The following is an 8,023-nucleotide window of genomic DNA, read 5'->3' as shown; positions in this document are numbered from 1 at the left end:
TGATTCTGCCGCAGATATCTGGAGCAGACAGAAGTGTTCATCCAGTGACCACTTTTTGTAATTTGTTTAATACATATAGTATGAAGGCTATACCATATGGTCTGTCAATTACACCATGATAAGCTGACCTAGGACTGACTTTGGTCAGGAGTGTGAAGACCTCAGTCACAGCAGCCCCAGCCTCACTACAGTCTTAGAGCAATCTGGCACTATCTACCAGAGACTGAATGAACAATATGTGGACTTCAACCAAAACTAAATGGTCACTTGTAATGAAGCCAGTTCTGGTCCATGCTCAGGCTTTCTTAATGCAATAGACTGCCATCTGTAACATAAGCTCTCTTCTCAGGGGTGTGTCTGTGTGTGTGTGAATGGATTTATAAGCATTGTAAGGCACAGTGTGTACAAAAATACACACACCAGACAGATACTATATACATACTCCGCCCAACGCATGGGGGGGGGCAAAGGAGAGAGAGAAAGAGAGTCAGTCTATTTGAAGCATGTTTGAATTTGTTACATTGAATGTATTTTAATTATTTGAAGTTATACTGTAAAGTTCGCTAAGCCTAGCCCCTGATGTTTGGATCACCACTCCTGAACCAAAAAGAAAAGAAGAAGAAAGATGCCTAAGTATAACTGGATTCCAGATAATTGGTTCAGATAATTGGATTCCGGACTAAATTCCAAATCAGCTCACCAGCATCTAAACACTTGAGGGTGCACATATCCTTCCCTCCCAAAACATTCACTTCTGCATATGCAAAGACTCTCCCCCGCCTCCACTACCCATTACCAATCAGGCAGACCTCCGTGAGCTGAATCTCTCAAAGCAAGCCAGAGGAAATACCGCATGCTAAATTACCAGCCCTAACAACGATAAAAACCTGCACTTCTGACTGAAAGTCATGGAAAGATTTCTAAGCAGCTGGTGCACACATGAACTATTGTCCCCTTCTAGAATCTAAATTGGCATGCTGGTCCCATTGATACTCCTCTGGGAGCACTGTGTCCCAATGCTAAGAACAACTCTTGATACACATAGTGATCAAGGGGAGAGTTCAGAGACACAACACTTAACGCTGCTTTCAGAAGTAATCCTAACAGCATAGGAAGCAGCTATTTCAAGTTTGAGTGCTGGAGGCTAACTAAACTACATGTTGCATGCTTACTTTTGTAACACTCAGATACTATTAAAAAATGAAGGAAGGAAGAAGGAAGGAAGGAAGGGACATGAGGTGGATGAGGTGGGTGGGATTTGGAGCAGAGAAGTGGGGGTGAGGAGGGTTTTTTAAAAACACTTTTCCTGACACCACTTCTTCACGGTATGGAGAAAGTATAAATGAATGCAAACTCTGCTCAGATGGCTGGTGGGGGCACGAAGCCAGGTGGGCCCTATGCTTGGCCTCAGTGGCACAGCAGCAGCAGTGGAAGTGGGAGGGGGTGACACTGGGTGCCCAGACACTGTGCACCCCAATAGGTTGGGGGTAAGAGGGGGTGAAGATGGTGGGGGCAGGCTAAGCCACTGGCAGCCCTCGGGAGCTGTACAGGCATCAGCAGCCCTGGGACATTTGTTCATCCCCCCCCCGGCTCCATTATAGCTATGCATCTGGAACCACTGCATGCAAGTGGTCATGTGAACAGGGTATTGTCCGCAGCACATTGAATCAGCAGCATGTATGATGCACAGTGTGATGGCCAGTTGGTTCCACAGGCAACTTTTCTTTTATTCGGAAGATGTATTTTGTTTCTCTTTAATCAATTTTAAATGAGATCAAACTGAAAGTTGTTTTTGTTTGTTTCTTTTTCTTCCCTTGAGCTCCCTGATTAATCAGAGTTTCAGATATTTGAAAAAGTGTGATCACATCTCATTTTTCAATGTTAAACAGGCCCAGTAAGAGACAGAGAACTTCCACTGTCCAAGCTGAGGATGAGAAATAGATTCTTGGAAGGGCTGAAGCAAGCAGAAGCATTGCATGGCAGAAGCAGAAGATACATACGGTGGTAAAATAACAAACAAAATGTTACTTTAAACGTGCACTTTGCAAGTACATGCTTTTTCTAATGTTACGCAGCAGCCAGATTGAACCCTGCATGATTGGAACTGCAGTGGAGGCTTCAATCTTGTCGTCGTCTCCCCCCCCCACACACACTGTGGTCCTGATTCTCATCAGTCCAATGGAGCATTCCCAGACGCCGATTTTACTTTAATTAACCACAGAAGGGCAAGTGTACATTCACATATTGTCCAGCTAAAAGTTGAAATCCCTGCAAGCTATTGCGGAGCACTCCATGCATGATTTGGGGTTTTAATTGCTCATTGGAGCTTAGCCCGATCTATGTCTGGTGTAAAAAAATAAATAAATCCACTTTTTGCGTCATTTTTAAAGGCAAATTTGAAATATCCTTCACTCACAGTACTTCATCCCTCCTAATCCTGTGGTAAAACCTGGTATCTTGGAAAGCTCCCGAGACTCCTACTTAGCAAGCAAGCAAGAAAAAAATCTCCCATTGGGGCCAAGAGCTTTTTCTCCTTGGTAAATAATACCAATATATGAACCCACACTTGGGATTCAAATAATGGTCAGAGAAGAGTCAAATGGTTAGCTGGGAGCCTAGAAAACCAAAGACACAATCCACTCCCACTTGGGCACAGCTGCAATGTGGAAAGAGAGCCATCTTTACATGTTAGTGAAGAGAGACTTCTTTTTGGATTTTGGAGAAACTTCTCCAAAATGAGGAGTATGGTGAAAAGAAAGCTGAGGGGGGAAATCAGGAGAGTCACTTCGCTCTGGAGTGCATGGAATTTACTCAAAACCACAATACTAGAAGCCCAGTTAGAGTGTATACCCAAAAGGAGGAAAGGTACCACTAAGTCCAGGAGGATGCCAGCATGGCTAACGGGTACCATCAAAGAAGCCATAAAAGGGAAGAAGACTTCCTTCCGAAATTGGAAGGCCTGTCCAAATGAAGAGAACAGAAAGGAACACAAACTCTGGCAAAAGAAATGCAAGGTGACAATAAGGGAGGCAAAAAGAGAGTTTGAGGAACATTTAACCAAAAGTATCAAGGGGAATAACAAAAACTTCTTTAAGTACAGCAGAAGCAGGAAACCTGCCAGGGAGGCGGTTGGGCCATTAGACAAAGAGGGAGTGAAAGGGATTATTAAGGAGGATATGGAGGTTGCAGAGAAACTGAATGAGTTCTTTGCGTCTGTCTTCACGGCAGAGGATACTGAGCATATGCCTGTTCCTGAACCAGGCTTTTTAGGGATGGAGGCTAGAGAGCTGAGTCAGATAGAAATGACAAGGGATGATGTTCTAAACTGTCTGGAAAAACTGAAAGCTAACAAATCATCAGGGCCAGATGGCGTCCATCCAAGAGTCCTCAAAGAACTCAAATGTGAAATTGCCAACCTCCTTGCTAAAATAGTTAACTTATCCCTGAAATCGGGCTCTGTACCAGAGGACTGGAGAGTAGCAAATGTAACACCAATTTTCAAAAAGGGATCCAGGGGCGATCCGGGAAATTACAGGCTGGTTAGCCTAACGTCCTTTCTGGGCAAATTGATGGAAAGCATCCTCAAGGATAAAATTGTAAAGCACCTAGAAGAACAGGCCCTGCTGGGAGTGAGCCAGCATGGCTTCTGCAAAGGTAAATCTTGCCTCACCAATCAAAGACTCCTGAGGAAACTTAGCGGTCATGGGATAAGGGGACAAGTACATGTGTGGATTGCTAACTGGTTGAAAGACAGGAAACAGAGGGTAGGTATAAATGGAGAGTTTTCACAATGGAGGGAAGTAAGAAGTGGGGTCCCCCAGGGATCTGTTGTGGGACCGGTGCTTTTTAATTTATTCATAAATGATCTAGAAGCAGAGGTAAGCAGCGATGTGGCCAGATTTGCAGATGATACCAAACTCTTCCGGGTAGTGAAATCCAAAACGGATTGTGAGCAGCTCCAAAAGGATCTCTCCAAACTGGGGGAGTGGGCGACAAAATGGCAAATGCAGTTCAATGTTGGCAAGTGTAAAGTGATGCACATTGGGACAAAAAATCCCAACTTCAAGTATACGATGATGGGATCCGAGGTGTCGGTGACGGACCAGGAGAGGGATCTTGGGGTTGTGGTTGACAGCCCGTTGAAAGTGTCGACTCAATGTGCGGCAGCTGTGAAAAAGGCAAACTCCATGCTAGGGATCATTAGAAAGGGGATTGAAAATAAAACGGCTAACATTATAATGCCCTTATACAAAACTATGGTGCAACCACACTTGGAGTACTGCGTACAATTCTGGTCACCACATCTTAAAAAGGACATTGTTGAACTGGAGAAGGTACAGAAGAGGGCAACCAAGATGATCAGGGGCCTAGAGCACCTTTCTTATGAGGCAAGGCTACAACACCTGGGGCTTTTTAGTTTAGAAAAAAGACGTCTGCAGGGAGACATGATAGAGGTCTATAAAATCATGCATGGCATGGAGAAAGTGGAGAGAGAGAGATTCTTTTCCCTCTCACACAACACTAGAACCAGGCGTCACTCCATGAAATTGATTGCCAGGAGGTCTAGGACCAACAAACGGAAGTACTTTTTCACACAACGCGTGATCCACTTGTGGAACTCTCTGCCACAGGATGTGGTGACAGCCAACAACCTGGATGGCTTTAAGAGGGGTTTGGATGACTTCATGGAGGAGAGGTCTATCAATGGCTACTAGTCGGAGGGCTGTGGGCCACAGGGCAGGCTGCCTCTGAGTACCAGTTGCAGGAGAGTAATGGCAGGAGAGAGGGCACGCCCTCAACTCCTGTCTGTGGCTTCCAGTTTCATCTGGTGGGCCACTGTGTGAAACAGGATGCTGGACTAGATGGGCCGTGGGCCTGATCCAGCAGGGCTGTTCTTATGTTCTTATGAGAATAGGACTCCATGGAACCTATGAGTTCAAACTGAACGTTATCCTTTATGGAGTCCTCAACGGAATCCTCTACCTGCCTCACAAAACTGTGAAGATGATTCAGTCAAATAATTCAGCATCAAGCATAGCAAAGAACTAGGAGATCCAGAAGCCAAGAATGGGAATGTGAAGGATTACACTGGAGATCAAGAGGCGTACCAAGATGGATGAAGTTCTATGATGGGCGTATAAGGTGGCTGAATGGGAGACCAATTGTTCTTATCTGCCTGCATTACAGAATCTTGCTGTACCTACTTTCAACTCTCAGTGTGGGTCAGCATGTGAAAGCGAGACAGCGTGTCTTTACGAAACATGCACAGCACATCCTATCACATGGCCTTTATTCATCTTGCTCTTTTCTGAGTGAGACTTTTGAAAACAATCCAGGATAGAGTGAGGAATGTACTTGCTAGGAGACATAGGTTGACATGATGAGGAAAATGACTCAAAGGAGTCCCACTGAAATGAAAAGCATTTAAATGGGACTACTTTGAGTTATTTTCCTTATCATGTCAGTCAGTTAACTTTATTGTGGCATGTAAAACCATTTGCAGGAGAACTGTTAATGACCACAGAAGATAAGGTTCCACCTACCCACCACACCTCCGTCCCTGGAATAAATAAAATAAAATAAAAAATAAGGTGGTTTCCAGAGCTTTCCCTTCGCTTTGATTCCCCAAGTTCATGACAGAGGATGACTCAGGCAGAAAACAATTGCTATGTCCAACACTGTACAGCAAAGCTGGCTGAACTCCATACCTCAGAGAATGTAACAGCACTCTAGCTTAGCCTTGAGTGGGAATGAATGCAGGGAACTTGTGGGTTTTGCTCAACACCAGATTTCTGTGTATTTAAAAAAAAACTGGACAGATGGCTACATAAAAAGAAAGGGATAGAAACATGAATGCAGATAGTTGACTAAAGAACTTTAATGCATCTGTACCTCCTGGCACAGAATTAAGGCCAGAGTAGCCTTCCATGAAGTACTACAAGTCTGGGTGAAAGCAGTGAATAAGTATTGTTTTCTTTTTCCTTAAGAAATTGAGGCACAGAGACTTGTGCAAGATTACACAGGATAATGTCAGAGTCAAGACTAAATTCCACATCTCCTGATTTTCCAGTAAACACATTCTATAGCATTGACCTCTTTCCTGATTATACTTGATAGCAATTCCAGAAACAAATAGTAACTCCATAAAAGGGATTTTTGGCAGGAAAACAGTGTTGGGAGAAATTGTTAACCCCTGATTCCTGCACTCTATATTACCAATCCGGATCAAATGACGGCATTTGATCAAAGATGTGTTTAAAGACTCATATAGTTTGACCCTTAGTGAAAGAATGAAGTGATCACAATCTCAAAGAAAATCAGGTGATGTATAACATTGTCTTATAGGGGACCAATGGTAACAAAGTGTGAGGATGTTAGAACTGTGCTAGGGACTACAGTCTGGCACCATCTGTGACCTGCCACTCACCTCTCCTACCTTGTCCAAACAGGAAAAAAGGAAGCAACAAGAAACACAAACCATGCTGAAAGACAGGCAAGGACAAGCTACAGCTGCATTGTGTCTTGGCAGCCTATGAAGATGCAAGACTACCCAAACACCTACTCCTGACGAGGTCATCCAAGTAGGACATCTGCATATACTGGGTGCTTTCCAGATTGCACACTACCACAGTGTCACATTTCCCTTAAGTGTCCTTCCGTACTGCCTGTGTCTTGACATCACAGTCCCTGCGCTGTCAGCAAGGTGCCGTTCACATTTCCGATGACTTCTTTTGTGTTTTATTGCTGTGTTACAGCCGTCTAATGGCGCAGCGGGGAAATGCTTGACTAAAAAGCAGAAGGTTGCTGGTTTGAATCCCCACTGGTACTATACCAGGCAGCAGTGATACAGGAAGAAGCTGAAAGGCATCATCTCATGCTGTGTGGGAGGAGGCAATGGTAAACCCCTCCTGTATTCTACCAAAATAAAACCACAGGGCTCTGTAGGCGCCAGGAGTCGAATCGACTTGACGCCACACTTTACCTTAGGAGGCAATGGATTTCAACTGCAGTTTTAAATTGGCACCATAAAAAATCGCAGTTTACAACGCTTTTTGCAGTGTAAAGCTTGCTATCTGGAGAGCTGTTAGTTTCCTGTTCCCTAGGCTGTTCACTATGGGCTGATGTGCATGGCCCATTTGGAGACTGGGCTGAATTCTTTCCGTCAGCTCAGTTTAAATTTAGGCATGATGAACCATTCATCAACAAAGTTTGCCAGAAGCCAAAACCACTGGTGAACCTGTGATATTTTACATCGTTTTCACCATGGATGTGCTGATGATCAGGACAGATGGTAAACCACTAAACCAGGCCTGACATTAAATCAGTCCACAGCATAAGCATTCAAACAGAGCAGACTGAGAAAAAGTCAACTTAATCTGGAAATGAGGCCCCAACAAATGGGTCCTGTGAATTGGTTTTCAATACTAATGGTGTCACAAACGACTTTTTTTTGGTCTCTCTTACTAAATAAAGATTAGGAAGTTCATTTGCTTGATTTACAAGGACTTTGTGTTCATCTCTGCTCAGCATTTGGCTTGGTTCAGTGAACAGGAAATGGGAGATGTATTTCTTGGTGAACTTAATTTTTTCTGTAAACAGTCTGAAGAGCTTGATCCCTGAGTCTGGGAGCAAGGAGCAACCGCCTGGGATGTTTACATATGCACAAACCCTATTCGTGTTTTCTCTTGCTGCCATCCTGACTGGGACTCTCCTTTGCCAGACACTGAGGCTGCTCACATGACCTCGTGCTGCCGCTCGGGAGGGCTGCGGGAGGGAGGCAAGAGCTTGCCTGCCTTCCAAGGCAGACGAGAAGCAGCCTTTTGCCTCCGTTGTGCCATGAGCCCACATGTGCAGCAGTGCAGTGTGGCAACCCCCCCCCCACAAAAAACCCCAGAAACTGGGCAGAGGAACATGGCTACCTGGGTAAAACATTGGTTAGAAGAACAGGGCTACCCATGGCTGGAGCAGCCAAGAGCGGAGCCCAACACCAGGTACAAACATTCTGAACCGGCACTCACTGGGA

The 8,023-nt window shown here is 44.6% G+C and overlaps 1 long non-coding RNA gene across 1 annotated transcript; it reads left to right on the top strand.

Annotated features, from left to right (window-relative positions):
* Positions 1-1,913: 1,913 nt before the first annotated feature.
* On the top strand, positions 1,914-7,486 carry LOC128346071 (uncharacterized). The gene is made up of 2 exons (XR_008316766.1): positions 1,914-2,004; positions 6,450-7,486. It is a non-coding gene; the product is annotated as an uncharacterized LOC128346071 (long non-coding RNA).
* The last annotated feature ends 537 nt before the right edge of the window (positions 7,487-8,023 follow it).

Source organism: Hemicordylus capensis, chromosome 2 (genome assembly GCF_027244095.1).
Source record: "Hemicordylus capensis ecotype Gifberg chromosome 2, rHemCap1.1.pri, whole genome shotgun sequence".
Lineage (NCBI taxonomy): Eukaryota > Metazoa > Chordata > Lepidosauria > Squamata > Cordylidae > Hemicordylus > Hemicordylus capensis.
This window is presented reverse-complemented; position numbering and strand designations above follow the sequence as displayed.